The sequence below is a fragment of the Bufo bufo genome, chromosome 5 (assembly GCF_905171765.1).
Source record: "Bufo bufo chromosome 5, aBufBuf1.1, whole genome shotgun sequence".
NCBI classification, from domain to species: domain Eukaryota; kingdom Metazoa; phylum Chordata; class Amphibia; order Anura; family Bufonidae; genus Bufo; species Bufo bufo.
Genome location: NC_053393.1, coordinates 17,161,663 through 17,175,462, shown reverse-complemented (window position 1 = coordinate 17,175,462; position 13,800 = coordinate 17,161,663). Strand labels below are relative to the sequence as shown.

Here is a 13,800-nt window from a genome sequence, read left to right as displayed (position 1 = left end):
TATCTACTCCTGTAATGTCCTCTGATATCACATAATAACAGGTTGGACATGCTGGGGGTAGTTGTCCTCCCAGCACTTTCTGGTAGGACTCCCATCCTCCCCTCTCTGAGAAGGTATTTCCTGCCTCTTAGTCTCTTGTGCCTGAAAAGTGACACACTATAGTCTGGACACATGTGGCTGCAGCTTATATCTGAGTGTCCGGCCTCCCCCGGCCAATCACAGGCGGCTGCTCTCCACTCTTGGTTTTTCATTGGCCCATTAGGAGGCGTGTGAAGAAGAAAAAAAAGCTACATTCAGGAATGCTGTTAACCCCTTCAGTGCACCAGGGAAGGCTCAGCAAATGTATGCATGAGGAGCAGCAGCAGCGGGTGAGGACGGGGCACTCCTCGTGTATCTGTGCGCGCACTTAGTGCTGGCAGAGATTTCTGCACCTCTTGGCTTGCACGGTGTATTTGCAGTTTTTGCAAGGGCATTTGTCCCCGGGTCCTCCCCCCTCCACACAGGGCAGTGCCCCCCGATGTTATTCCGCGGGGATTCTGGGATTATCTGTCCACTGTTTGTCTGAAAAGGGAGGAATTTTAAGCAGCTGACCTTGGAGAGGTGGCGTCCGGTCCTGGAGAAGCAGGTAGGTGACCGCCGGATATACACAATCCATAAATTGCAGGTGACAGGGGTCATGTGACGCCCAAAATATACTAAAGTTTTTGAAATATTTTAGTTATCGCACTAAGCGTACTTTCACACTTGTGGCAGAGTGACCCGGCAATCAGCATGCAAACGGACAGCATTTGTGGACGATCCGTCTCACAAGTGCATTGCAAGAACGGATCCGTCTGTCCGTTTGTCATACGGACAAACGGATCAGTTTCAATTTTTTTTCACATTTTGAATGCCGGATCCGGCACTAATACATTCCTATGGAAAAAAATTACGGATCCAGCATTCAGGCAAGTGTTCCGGTTTTTGGCCGGAGATAAAACGGTAGCATACTGCGGTATTATCTCAGTCCTGAACAGTCAAAAAGACTGAACTGAAGCCATCCTGATGCATCCTGAACGGATCGCTCTCCATTCAGGATGCATTAGGATAAAGCTGATCAATTATTTTCCGGTATTGAGCCCCTAGGAAGGAACTCTATGCCGGAAAAGAAAAACGCTAATGTGAAAGTGCCCTTAGGCGTCTCGTGTACCTGTGACCGCGGTTGGATTTTATAAATTTTCATTCATGATTTATACAATGCAGCAGTGCGCTCTCTAGAACAGCTGTCCTGGAAACTGCAGAGAATACGGCATTGGGATTACACCTGCAGGTGACTGTGCGGTATGTTCCTCCTCGCTGTGCGGTATGTTCCTCCTCCTCGTTGTGCGGTATGTTCCTCCTCGCTGTGCGGTATGTTCCTCCTCGCTGTGCGGTATGTTCCTCCTCGCTGTGCGGTATATGTTCCTCCTCGCTGTGCGGTATGTTCCTCCTCGCTGTGCGGTATATGTTCCTCCTCGCTGTGCGGTATATGTTCCTCCTAGCTGTGCGGTATATGTTCCTTCTCGCTGTGCGGTATGTTCCTCCTCGCTGTGCGGTATATGTTCCTCCTAGCTGTGCGGTATATGTTCCTCCTCGCTGTGCGGTATATGTTCCTCCTCGCTGTGCGGTATATGTTCCTCCTCGCTGTGCGGTATATGTTCCTCCTCGCTGTGCGGTATATGTTCCTCCTCGCTGTGCGGTATATGTTCCTCCTCGCTGTGCGGTATATGTTCCTCCTCGCTGTGCGGTATATGTTCCTCCTCGCTGTGCGGTATATGTTCCTCCTCGCTGTGCGGTATATGTTCCTCCTCGCTGTGCGGTATATGTTCCTCCTCGCTGTGCGGTATATGTTCCTCCTCGCTGTGCGGTATATGTTCCTCCTCGCTGTGCGGTATATGTTCCTCCTCGCTGTGCGGTATATGTTCCTCCTCGCTGTGCGGTATATGTTCCTCCGCGCTGTGCGGTATATGTTCCTCCGCGCTGTGCGGTATATGTTCCTCCGCGCTGTGCGGTATATGTTCCTCCGCGCTGTGCGGTATATGTTCCTCCTCGCTGTGCGGTATGTTCCTCCGCGCTGTGCGGTATGTGTTCCTCCGCGCTCTCACATTTCAGGACGTCGGCTGCTAAATTATGAGCTGTTGGGGCCTTTTCCTTCAGGTTTTCCTGCAGTCGCTGGTGGAGAATATTCATTACTTATCCGACCTGTTTTTCTAGTTTTTAATGTATCGGTGCCAGGAGGTGTCACAGAGGAACAAGATTTCTGAGACAGAGGGGTGAAAAAATATTTAACAATAGAATAGAGGACGCTCACCAGTTGAACCGGAGCCCAGCCCACTGACCACCCCTCAGTGATATAAGTAAGCGCAAAAAAGACGAGATCCGTCTTATAAAAAATTCATATGTATAAAAAAAAAAAAAAACACGGTTTCTAAGGGTACTTTCACACTTGCGTTGTTTGATTCTGGCAGGCGGTTCCGTTGATCAGGCAAACTGTATGCAAACGCATGTCATTTTTTCTGACTGATCAGGCATTTTTCAGACTGATCAGGATCCTGATCAGTCAGAAAAATGCATTGCAATACCGGATCCATTTTTCCGGTGTCATCAGGCAAAATAGATCCGTAATTTTTGAAAAAATCATTTTTAAAGGTCTGCGCATGCGCAGACCGGAAGGACGGATCCGGCATTCCAGTATTTTGAATGGCGGATCCAGCACTAATACATTGCCGGATCCGGCATTCAGGCAAGTCTTCAGTTTTTTTCGCCGGAGAGAAGGCTACTTTCACATTTGCGGCAGGACAGATCTGACAGGTTGTTCATCCTGTCGGATCCGTCCTTCCGCTATTTCGCCGTGCCGCCACTCCGTTCCCATTGACTATACGACGCAGCACGGCAGTTCGCGGTGAGAGGCCGCCGGACTAAAAAGTCGGACATGCAAGACTTTTAGTCCGGCGGCCTTTTGCCGTGCACTGTCGTGCTGCACCGGAGCTCCGCCCCCCTCCCATTATAGTCAATGGGGACGGAGCGGCGGCACGGCGAAATAGCGGAAGGACGGATCCGACAGGGTGAACAGCCTGTCGGATCCGTTCTGCCGCAAGTGTGAAAGTAGCCTAAAACCGTAGCATGCTGCAGTATTTCCTCTGTCCAAAACACCATTCAGTGACTGAACTGGAGACATCCTGATCAGTGATGGCCAGTTCGCCCACGAACACATGCGGGCTGCCATCTTGACTCACAAGTCCGGCAATGCACAGGTAAACCCTTACCTGTGCCTGCGCCGCGAGCCGGTCTGAAACAAATGCGGTCACTGGGGGCAGGCAGTTCCGAGAACAGCCCGATGAAGGCCCCCGGCGGCTGTTCTCGGAACTGCCTGCTCCCGGTGACCGCATTTGTTTCAGACCGGCTCGCGGTGCAGGCACAGGTAAGGGTTTACCTGTGCATCGCCGGACTTGTGAGTCAAGATGGCAGCCCGCATGTGTTCGCGGGCAAACACGGTGAACTGGCCATCACTGATCCTGAAAGCCGTACTCTCCATTCAGAATGCATCGGGATAAAACTGATCAGTTCTTTTCCGGTATAGAGCCCCTAGGACGGAACTCAGCGCCGGAAAAGAAAAACGCTAGTGTGACAGTGCCCTAACCTAACTCGTATGTAATGCGCATATATTATATTAGTAAAGCGCTTTCTTTAATCCGTAGTTGTTTTCCGCAATGCTTCATGTATTTGTTACTCACGGATCCTGATACAATGAGCGCTCGTCTCCCTACGACAGAACTCGTTATATGCAGCGTCTCCTCTCGCGCATGCGTACTGGGATCGTCAAGACGTCAAGAGCCGGCCGGGGCTCTGCTGTACCCCGACACTGGTAGATATCGATGCACACCTTCAGCTTGGAAGCCGCCGCCACCACCTGACGTGTTTGGGAACCGACTGTTCCTTCGTCAGTGGTACAAGAATAATGAATGGTTACTGGGACCTAAAGCACGTGTTTTATACCCTCTTAGGGTCTATTCACACGTCCGTTTTTTCTTTCCTGATCTGTTCTGTTTTTTGCCAGTCTCTGGATCCGGTCCGGAGATTTTATCAGTTTGTTACCAATTAAGAGAACCTTGCAGTTCAGTTAAGGCTCCATTCACACGTCCGCAATTCTGTTCTGCATTTTGCGGAAACGGAATTGCAGACCCATTCATTCCTATGGGGCCGCACGATGTGCTGCCCAGATCCGGAAATGCGGACCCGCACTTCCGGGTCCGCAATTCCTTTCCCGAAAAAAATATAACATGTCCTATTCTTGTCCGCAATTGCGGACAACATTAGGCGTTTTCACACACGGACGTGTGAATGGACCCTAACACTGAAGAGAGATACAATTGCCAAATATCAACTGACACTGCTGACTGCGCGCCATAGTGAGGGACTACAAGACAAGGAAACTGGGTTTTTAAATATTTTATACATATAAATTTCTTATATGAACATTATATATGCGAGAGCTCTGCATTTAACCCCTTCCCGACCAGCGCCGTAATAGTACGGCGCAGCGTGACGTGACTTACCGCCCAGCGCCGTACTATTACAACGCGACAAACCCCCGGCCCCCAGGCATAATCGCTCGGGAACCAGGGTGCGATGGTTGCTCTGCCGAGCAGGCAGCAATGTTAGCTAAGGGCTGCGGGAGCCCCAGTCACTGCTATTGGCCGGATTCCACAGGCACGCGCATCGCAGCTCCGGGGGAGGTGTCATCTGAAGGTGACCGGTGCTGTCTCCTCCGAGGTCAGGCATGGGACACCAGTGTTTGGGGTCCCTTGCCAGCGCTGATAGTGGCTGGAACAACGCTCCGGCTGCACAGGAAGAGGCAGAACTTCCCTACAGGCAGCCATTCTAGCTGGTGACTGCATGCAGAGAGGTTCTGTGCCTTTCTGTGCTGCTTGCTGGGACTTGCGGTGCACCACCACTGCGTTTTAACCCCTTTCCTGCTGAAAAGAAGAACATCTGGAATAGCTGCACAGATTTTTTTTTTGTTCATTTGCAGCTGTTTCAGATCCCTAAACCACCCTCCATCCCTGTCCCTTCCCGTACCTCCCGTCCTTTTTTTACGGACGCCATTTGGTCCGTGCACTTTTTTGATCTTTTTTTATTTATTTTTACCATTTTCCAGCTCGGCACCACTTTTTCTGCGTGCGGGCTGTGACCGCCAAGTGCTGTTCAGTGCGTACCTGCCTGATCAGCACCTGCGGATTATTTGTGCGGATTTTTCGGCAAATTTTTCTTTTTTTTTTGGTTAAAAAAAGAAGAAAAAAGTAGTTGGGGCTTTATATTAATATATACAGAGTTCTATATATATAGATATAAGTAAAATGTATAGCCAGTTTTTGCACACACGATCTGTGTGCGTGCTGCAGAGCACTGATCAGTAGCGTGCTTGGTAGCATCTGCACATTTTTGAGGTTTTGTTTTTTTGGTGTGAAAAAACAGCTTCAGTTAGGGGTCGTTAGTTATATATATATTGTAGGAAGGCGCAGGGGTCCGTCATTGAAGAAAGGTACATGTCACCGAGGTTCCTGGCCTCGGTGAGATAAGAATCGGTAATTTTCTGTGTCAGCCGCAGCCAGTGCTCGCTGATACTGTGTTACTTAATGTGGCTGTAAAGCCAATCCGGGCCGGTTCTTATTGGGAGCAGCCAAAGAGCAGGGTGGGTGGCTGTTCCCCATGTTCCAGGCCAGGTTTTGGGCTGGGGTTTAAAAACCCAGCCAGCAGCTCAGCTGGCTCCAGGTGATAGTGGAGCTCTGTGGTTTGGGAGCTGAGGAGTGCTGCCACCTGGAGGCCAGGCGCCCTAAAGCCTGCTGTGGACCGCCAGGTGACGTGTTTTTGAGTTCTGTGGACTTTTGCTGTGTGAATTAACACCAGGGCCCTGCCTAGTATTGTGTTTCTTTTCTGCCTTTTGTGTGAATAAACTCTGCTTTTCAACCGTGGTTCTGCCTCTGTATTGCGTCCACTTACCCTGCCTACCAGAGCAAATCCCTACTATATATATATTATAGAAATTTCAGTTTAGGTTTTTGCACTAAGGCACCACCTGGATGCGTGCATTTTGCAGAGCACTGAGACCCGATCAGTAGTATCTGTTACTGACCGTGTCTGCTCAGTTTTTTTTCCCGTTTTTTTTACAACTTCTAAATTTACATTTATTACAATTACAAGCCCCTTCACGTGTGAAAACACAACATACACACCCCTCACACATAATAAAGGTTTCCATATTTCACACATCACACCCCAATAAAATATAAATGGCCGGTCCGTCCCAACGACTATACTCAGCTGAAGAGGCCTAGGCCATGCTTGCCTCCGATACTGAGTCTGCCAGTGAGGGAGAAGAGGATGCCCCTGTCCTCTACTCCTCTACCCCCTCATCGTCATCATCATCATCCGCTGATGAGGGATCCTCTAGAAGGCACCCCAGGGTAGCGGCGGAGGCAGCCCCCCAGAGTGAGCCCACATGGACCCCACCCCCTGACGATTATCAGCCCCAAATTCCAGAGTTTGTGGGAAACAATGGAATCCAAATTGACTGCATGGGCTTCACAGAAATTGATTTTTTTCAAAATCTTTTTCAGTGAATATTTAGTAAATTTTATCGTGGCCCAAACAAATTTTTATGCCCAGCGGTTTTTCCTACCCAGAACCCCACATCGCCATTCGCAAGACCCCTTGTTTGGACCCCAGTTACAGCAGCTGAAATGAAAATCTTCTGGGGGCTTCTGCTGCATATACAGTAGGGCTTGCTAAAAAACCTGAAATTAGACAGTATTGAAGTGCGGATGTCTTGTACCACACTCCAATATTCAGTAATTCCATGGCCCGGAATAGATTTGAGTCGATTCTGAAGTTTTTGCATTACAACGATAATGCACAGTGTCCGCCCCAAAATGACCCAACATTTGATCGGCTTTTTAAAATTATGCCCATCCTTGACCACTTCAGCACCAAGTTTGCTGAAGTGTGCACTCCAGAACAAAGTATCTGTATCGATGAGTCCCTGGTATATTTCAAGGGGAGGGTAAGATTCCACCAGTACCTGCCTAGCAAGGTATGGCATAAAAATGTAAAAACTCTGTAAGAGCAGCTCCGGGTACACCTTTAGGTTTCGGGGTTATGAAGGGAAAGATTCCCGGGTAAAACCCCCGGAATGTCCCCCCGTCCTAGGAGTTAGTGGGAAGATTGGGTGGGACTTGCTGCACCTAGTGCTGGATAAGGGTTACCACCTCTATGTGGATAACTATTATTCCAGCATACCCCTATTCAGGTCCCTAACTGCCAGAGGTACTGTGGCGTGCGGCACAGTGTGCAAAAATCTGAGAGGCCTCCCTAGATCCCTGGTAGGGCAACCACTTAGAAAGGGTGAAAGCAATGCTCTCCTCCAAGATAACATGCTGGTGGTCAGAGGTCACAATAACGCCTGTACAAGCGTCATAGACGCCTGTTCAGGCCATTTTACTCCGATACGCCTTAGACTTTTCCCCCGCCATTCATCAGCGCAGTGAGCGCTGTGAACGGCCCAGGCAGCGCAGCAATTCTGTCTGTGCCTGAAACAGCCAATAACAAGGCTACTTACAGTGAGGAGCTTTGTGATTGGTCAGTGATTGGTCAGTTTGAGCGGCTGCCGGAGCTTATGGCAGACCGCTCTGAAGGGAGGAAGGAGGCGCGCGATCCTCACTGGCGGGGTAAGTGGCCTTGCTGTGAAATATAGTGGGATTCCCAGATCTGAGCGCCTTGTTTTCCTCTATAATGATGAGTCTGAAGCCTCCGCCGAGCGCGGTCTCTCCTCCCTGCTGAGCGAGGTACTGAAGACGGCCTCAATAGAAGGTCTAGGGGACCGTCTTCACTACCGCGCTCAGCAGTGAGGAAAAGTGCTCATAGAAGTCAGCGGGGTCTCAGCACTGGACACGCCAACAGGAGACCTCCATACAACCTCCATAACGGACAGACCTGTCACCCGTAGACCTCTATGTCACCTATCAGCTTTCCTATGAATCCAACAAGGATAATTCATTGCAGCATGTTCCATCAGACGCTGAACTAGACATAGTTTGCTATAAGGATTTCTTCTGTAATGCGGTGGCACATGGTGCTGCAAGGACTGCATGTGGCCATTCACAGCCTCCAGGACATACAGTCCCTCTGCCAAGCGCATGAAGTCTTCGCTGTAAGACTGTATAATCCAATAACCACAGCGGTGGTGGCATTATCTGGTGGCATGAGATAGGGCAATGGGTCATGGAAGACGAATTCCCCTTTATAGCAAGATCAAGCGCAACACAAAATGACAGCCTCTAGATCAAGGATCAGCAACCTCCGGAACTCCAGCTGTTCTGAAACTACAACTCCCAGTATCCTCCTTTCACTTCTTTAGGAGTTACAAGAACAGCTGAGCAAGTGTGCATGCTGGGTGTTGTAGTTTCACAGCAGCTGGAGTGCCGAAGGTTGCTGCACTGTAGATCTGCAAGCGAGCCTGGTGGTTATCACTGCGTGATGACGTCATCCACAAGTGACTGTGGCGGTGAGAGCACCTGGCACCAGAGGTATGTGCCCGGGTCTTTTGCTTGTGCCCTTGGCACCAGCATGCACCACCATCCATTGTGCCCGTGTCCTGCTCTGCCAGTGCCTCAGGTCTCTTCAGAGTCTACCAACAGCCCCGGTGGCACCGACATACCCACCTGAGAGCTCATCTACAAGGACATAACTTTGGTGGGCAGCAAAGGCCACGTGATGGATGGCAAACCCCAGTGACCAGCGGCAAATATTTAAGGGATTGTCCCAAGATCAACACTAATTACCTCTCCATACTTGACCCAGAGAACACTAGAACGTGGTAACCAAGGTGGGGCCCCCAGCGATCATGGACTTGAAGGGGACATGTCTATTTTACTAACGACTTGCATTTCCCATGCAATAACCATTCTGGGGAATCAATTCTTGTGACTCTATATTGTACCATTCCTCTATTATTCCTACTAGAGCTTATCAACAAATTGCGAGTAGTCTGCAATAAAGGTCCAGCGGGGGGTTACCAGTTGACAGCACTGATTGAATAATATCAGGCTGTGCAGTGACACCCCCATCTGGACCTTCACTGCAAACTGCTAGCAAGTCATTCATAGCGAATAGCAGAAATAAGAGGAATGGTGCACCATAAAGTCATAAGAATAGATCCTCCAGGATTGTTATTACATGGGGGGTGCAAGTAGTTTCCAAAACAGAGAAATCTGGAGAGGTGCGGGGTCCTCTTTAACGACAGGTGATAAATATCAATCTTAGGACAAACCCTTTAAGGCCTCATGCACACGACCATTGTTTTATTCCGTGTCTTGTTTTATTCCGTGTCCGTTTTCATGATTTTCTTTGGACCCATTGACTTTCAATGGGTCCGTTGAAAACTCGGCTAATGTACCGTTTGTCAGCCGCATCCGTGGTTCCAGTCTGTCAAAAAAATATAACCTGTCCTATTTTTTCGCGGACCCATTCAAGTCAATGGGACCGTGAAAAAACGTGGAGACACACATGATTGTCATCCGCGTCCGTTTTTTTCCTATCATTTGCATGGCAAACTTGACTTTTTTTTTACTTTCCTTCATGTCTGGTGATCCTCCAAATATAAAGGAAGACACATGGAAACGGAAACAGATCACGGAACAACGGAACCCCATTTTGCGGAACGGAACACAACAACGGTCGTGTGCATGAGGCCTAAACCTTATAAAATCACTGCAACAGTGACCTCAGTGGTGCCGACCCTCTCAGAGCAACAGTGACCTCAGTGGTGCCGACCCCCTCAGAGCAACAGTGACCTCAGTGGTGCCGACCCCCTCAGAGCAACAGTGACCTCAGTGGTGTCGACCCCTCAGAGCAACAGTGACCTCAGTGGTGCCGACCCCTCAGAGCAACAGTGACCTCAGTGGTGCCGACCCACTCAGAGCAACAGTGACCTCAGTGGTTGCCGACCCACTCAGAGCAACAGTGACCTCAGTGGTGCCGACCCCCTCAGAGCAACAGTGACCTCAGTGGTGCCGACCCCCTCAGAGCAACAGTGACCTCAGTGGTGTCGACCCCTCAGAGCAACAGTGACCTCAGTGGTGCCGACCCCTCAGAGCAACAGTGACCTCAGTGGTGCCGACCCACTCAGAGCAACAGTGACCTCAGTGGTGCCGACCCCTCAGAGCAACAGTGACCTCAGTGGTGCCGACCCCTCAGAGCTACAGTGACCTCAGTGGTATCGACCCCCTCAGAGCAACAGTGACCTCAGTGGTGCCGACCCCCTCAACGCAACAGTGACCTCAGTGGTGCCGACCCCCTCAGAGCAACAGTGACCTCAGTGGTATCGACCCCCTCAGAGCAACAGTGACCTCAGTGGTGCCGACCCCTCAGCGCAACAGTGACCTCAGTGGTGCCGACCCCTCAGAGCAACATTGACCTCAGTGGTGCCGACCCCTCAGAGCTACAGTGACCTCAGTGGTATCGACCCCCTCAGAGCAACAGTGACCTCAGTGGTGCCGACCCCCTCAACGCAACAGTGACCTCAGTGGTGCCGACCCCCTCAGAGCAACAGTGACCTCAGTGGTGTCGACCCCTCAGAGCAACAGTGACCTCAGTGGTACCGACCCTCTCAGAGCAACAGTGACCTCAGTGGTGCCGACCCTCTCAGAGCAACAGTGACCTCAGTGGTGCCGACCCTCTCAGAGCAACAGTGACCTCAGTGGTGTCGACCCCTCAGAGCAACAGTGACCTCAGTGGTGCCGACCCCTCAGAGCAACAGTGACCTCAGTGGTGCCGACCCCTCAACGCAACAGTGACCTCAGCTAAATTTAAAATTGTCTAAATTTGCTATTTATGCATGGAAGACAGTTCTAGGGTACTAGTATGGTTTCCCTGCATAAATAGCAAACCTTTAATGTTATGTAGGCCCTCGTATTAACTATTTGAATTACTGTAACTTTTGTACTCCTCATCGGCTGAAAATACTCCTCAAAAATGGTAAGAGGAGTATTTTTACTTTTCCAGAAAAAATGTAGCGCGACTTCTGCAGGTGGTTAAGTACAAGGACAAGAGGGACGTCCTTGTACTGACCACCATTCACAGTAACACCAGCTCCCCTGCCGCTGTACGTGGTACCACTACCACTGTGCCCAAACCAGACTGCATCCTGGACTACAACAGGCACGTGGGTGGGGTTGATTTTTCAGATCAAGTTCTGAAGCCCTACAGTGCCACACGAAAAACAAAAGTGTGGTACAAACGGCAATGTAAAATGCGTACGTGCTATATAAGTCTAGCGGACAAAGAGGAACATTTCTTCATTTTTAAGAAGTAGTGATCAAGGCCCTAATTCTTCCAAACCAAGCAGAAGAGGGCCCCAGTACTTCTGTAAGTCACAGTGGCCGTGTTGTACCAGCTGAAGTCCCCAGACAGCAAGAAAGGGAAGGACCCAAAAAATAAGCAGAGTGGGTTCAAAAAGGAGTATTAGATTTACATAGATGGTGAAGCATATGGGTGTTTTGGCCCTAGGGGGGAGCTGCGGCGCTGTGGTGGGTGTGAGTGTGGTCTTAACCCTGGAGCTTCGGATGCGAAACAATACAATGTGGGGTGATGTACTCTGTCATGAAGTAGACTCCTGTAACACTTTAATAATGTACTGTCTATGAAACTCAGACGGTGCTAGTCTTGAGACCTGCGAGTCTGATGTATGTTGTTACTCTTATTTTTCGTTTGGAAAATAAAAAAAACTAAGTCTATTAAAAAAATTAGGAAGGACACCATTTACCACTGTGAAACCTGCCCTGAAAAAATTTGGCCTGTGCCATGAAGGAGTGTTTTAACATCTACCACACATTAATGGAGTATTAATTTAATTTCATCCTTTATGCTCCATGTATTATTTCCACTTTATATCTCTGATTCAGTCCACCTCGCTTGCATATTCACTTTCCAACAACCACTACATATTTTTTTCTGTGAGACAACTGTGCCCTTTCCACCTCTTAAAATGTTCGTACGGGGGTGCTCTTTCCAAAATGGGGTCACTTTTTGGGGTTTTTCATTTCTGGGGACCTCAGGAAATTTATTTAATGCGACATGGCAGCTAAAATCCATGTCTGTTTATTCAGGCCTGCAAAAACCAGTTTTTGCAGTTTGCCTCTAGAGACCTGCTGTGCGCCCATACAGCAGGCTACGAGCACATATGGGGGGGTTTGCACAAAGGGGAGAAAATGGGGAACATATACTGGGGTGCATTTTCTCCTTTAACCCCTTAAGGACTCAGCCCTATTTCACCTTAAAGGGGTTATCCGAGTTATGAAAAAAACAAATATAGCACTGAATATCTGATATATAACTGAGCTAAGCAAATTGTATGCAAAATATATATATCTATTTCCTCATTTCCCTGGTTCTTTTCTGGCCCTTTGTTTACATGCAATAAAAACAATCTCTGCCCCTCCCCCTGCTCTGCTAAGGGAGTGAATACAAGAGCTGCCCTGAGTGACATGTCTGCTTGCTGGGAGACTCTGCAGCTTATTGTATGTGTAGGACTACAAGTCCCAGCTGTATAATGACACTACTAAGGAAGTGGATACAAGAGCTGCCCTGAGTGCTGGGAGAAAACAGCAACTTGTAAGTGTAGAACTACAAGTCCCAGCTGTATAATGACACTGCTAATACACACAGGATCTTCCCCCTACCTGTAATGCTCTGCAGAACTTCTCTTTCAGCTCTGTGCCCAGCATTTGTCTCCTCACTGACTGCAGCTACACAGTAAACACTTCAGCCCTGAGTCTGTGCAGCTGAAGGGGTTAAGATTCCTAGGATAGAGCACACAGCCGGCAGGGAAGGGGGCGTGGCCAGCACAGTGACGTTTCGTTTACAGGCTTGTAAACGACCTTTATCAGAGCAGGGAGAGAAGCTGACATCACAGGTCATGTGACCCTCTGTGAGATCTGAGAAACCAGCCCCTGGAGATAAAGTGAGTGAATTAGAAAGCTGTTACATTTGCCCAGTTAGGAACATAGAAAGAACAAAAAAATAACTCGGACAACCCCTTTAAGGACTTGGCCATTTTTTGCAAATCTGACCAGTGTCACTTTAAGTGCTGATAACTTTAAAACGCTTTTACTTACCCAGGCCGTTATGAGATTGTTTTTTTCGCCACATATTGTACTTAATGACACTGCTAAAATTGGTTCAAAAAAGTTAATTTTTTTGCATAAAAAAATACAAAATTTACCAAAAATTTACCATTACATTCCCCATATGTCTACTTTATGTTTGGATCATTTTGGGAATGATATTTTATTTTTTGGGGATGTTACAAGGCTTAGAAGTTTAGAAGCAAATCTTGAAATTTTCCAGAAATTTTCAAAAACCCAATTTTTAGGGACCAGTTCAGGTCTGAAGTCACTTTGTGAGGCTTACATAATAGAAACCACCCAAAAATGACCCCATTCTAGAAACTACACCCCTCAAGGTATTCAAAACTGATTTTACAAACGTCGTTAACCCTTTAGGTGTTCCACAAGAATTAATGGAAAATAGAGATACAATTTCAAAATTTCACTTTTTTGGCAGATTTTCCATTTTAATAATTTTTTTCAAGTTACAAAGCAAGGGTTAACAGCCAAACCAAACTCAATATTTATGGCCCTGATTCTGTAGTTTACAGAAACACCCCATATGTGGTCGTAAACCGCTGTAAGGGCACACGGCAGGGCGCAGAAGGAAAGGAATGCCATA

General features: G+C 48.5%; 1 protein-coding gene across 1 annotated transcript in view; it reads left to right on the top strand.

Annotated features, from left to right (window-relative positions):
• The first annotated feature begins 491 nt into the window (after positions 1–491).
• The window catches only part of OPLAH (5-oxoprolinase, ATP-hydrolysing), an 83,958-nt gene continuing 70,649 nt past the window's right edge, over positions 492–13,800 (top strand). Inside the window, exon 1 of the mRNA XM_040432838.1 lies at positions 492–625. The gene's annotated coding sequence lies outside the window, so the exon portion shown is untranslated. The remainder of the gene's footprint in view (positions 626–13,800) is intronic.